The 2,173-nt window shown below is 32.7% G+C and overlaps 1 pseudogene; it reads left to right on the forward strand.

Moving 5' to 3' along the window:
- The first annotated feature begins 843 nt into the window (after positions 1 to 843).
- The window catches only part of LOC106327337, an 8,277-nt pseudogene continuing 6,947 nt past the window's right edge, over positions 844 to 2,173 (forward strand).

The raw sequence follows: 2,173 nt of genomic DNA on the forward strand, positions 1-2,173 counted from the left end.
TTTTTTGAATAAATAATTATTTTTAAATTTAATCAACTGAAAATAATATCCGTACAATTGTGTGAGTCAAATTCTAGTTTTATTGATGCATGTTATATATTAGTGCTGCATGTTTTAGATAACATTTTAATGATGCACGTTTTTAAAAATCTTCATTATTAAAATTATGCACGTAAGGATAACTCATGAGTTTTTTTGGTTGATTAAATGACATTATGTCCAAATTTATTTAAGGATATTTCATTAAGGTAACTGAAAAAGACAAACAATAAAATAGGAAGTTTAAATTCATTTAAACATATTTCATTAATATAAATAAAAAGACAAGTAATAAATTAGGTAGTTTTATTCGTTTTAGGATATTTCATAAATGCAACTGAAAAAGACAAGCAAAAAAAAAGAGTTTAATTAATGAAGTAAAAACATTTTCAAATGTGCGCTTCTCTTTTAATAATATAGATTAGGAGACCTCTTTTGTGTTTATTACAATTTTTTTTTTTGTTAAATCATAATTATATAAGAGACCTATGTCAGAGACTTCGATAATGATGCTCTAAATTTAATTAATGTGAGTTGAGGAAATAATAAGATTTTTATATAAAAAGTCTATACAATTGGAGTGTGAATACATATGGAAATTTAGAGAAAAGAATAAAACTGCTATAAAAGTTAGGAAATCTCAAAAAAAAAAAGGAATGATAAATGATAAGATCTAAAACACGTCATATACTCCAAACTTATATAACTCGTTGATTTTCTTTCGTTTCATATTTATCGATGCACGATTGTGTTTGTGTGGCATTTTTGTTTTGTGTGCAGGGCTGATGTCTACAAGTTATCATTCCTTTGCATAGTCCAAGACCAAGAGTCTCATCTAAACCTTGGTCTCTACAGTTTAAAAATTCTGTTAGTCCCTATTCCATATCTGCTTCTTATGGGAGCTGACTGAAGAAGAATGTATCAGTTTTTTTTTTCTTCAAAGTTTTGACATGTCGTAGCTTTGATAAGAGTCTTTTTCTCGAGTCTTCCAACCTTGAGTGAACTGTTGAGAGCCTGGGTTTCTTACTTAAAAACATCCCTTCTTTTTGGTTCTTTGCGTCGTCCAGTTCTCAGTATGTTTTGCGTTCTTATCTTGGTGTCTTTCTTTTGCCTTGATGGCCAGCCAATTTATTTTCTAAGTAAATAACGGTTAGCCAGAAAATCTTTGAGTTTGCTGGCATACGAACAATTGGAAGATTGAAGTTACAGAGATATTTTCATAAGTTCTTTACAAAAAAAAAACTAAAGAGGATACTGTGTTTATCCAAGAGACATGGAGAGGTAGGTTTGATTTTCTTTATCTGTTCTCTAACTTTGGCTTTAGACCCTTGAGTTATAATTTATGTTTCCTTTTCGATGCCTTATGCAACTGTAGGTATAATTTAGTCAAAGAAGTTGGTGATGGAACTTTTGGGAATGTTTGGCGAGCTGTCAATAAACAGACTGGTGAATTTGTAAGTTGTTTTTTTCTTAAGATATCAAGGCTTCTATACTATTTGTGCTTGATTTTTAGGGTTCTGAAGTTTTCTATGGACAGGTTGCAATTAAAAAGATGAAGAAAAAGTATTACTCTTGGGAAGAATGTGTTAATCTGAGAGAAGTGAAGGTATTGCATCTCCTCTACTACAAATGTTATCAGTCTTTCTTCTTGTATGTTTACTATGTAAAAGCCGGAAAACCGGACCGATGTAAACGATATAATAAAAGCGAAGTTAAGGAAATAGACGAATATAGAAAAACGAATACGAGAACGATAAGAAACCGTATTCGCAAATAGACATGGAGGCGAGATATGATCTCTTTCCTTAACTCAAAATATTCGCTCCGTTAGTGAGACGGGACTGTACGAATATAGAGTCCCAGGATACAACCATGGCAGACGAATCACGCCTCACTCGTGATCGCCCTATCGAACTATAAACTCTACGAAACACTCTCGCTATATAGACTTACGCAGAGGGATTTTTTGCTGTTGGATTTTGATGAAGGAAAAAAATTAGGAAATGAAGGAAGAGGAGAGACGATATTTTAAAGAGCCGGAGAAACCCACTTCCCGCAACAGCTGCTGCACGTGGGCGAGAATCTCGCGGAGATCGAGGAAACTTGAGTTCCGAAACTTCTTCCTCAAGACTCT

This window comes from Brassica oleracea, chromosome C2, assembly GCF_000695525.1.
Source record: "Brassica oleracea var. oleracea cultivar TO1000 chromosome C2, BOL, whole genome shotgun sequence".
NCBI lineage: Eukaryota > Viridiplantae > Streptophyta > Magnoliopsida > Brassicales > Brassicaceae > Brassica > Brassica oleracea.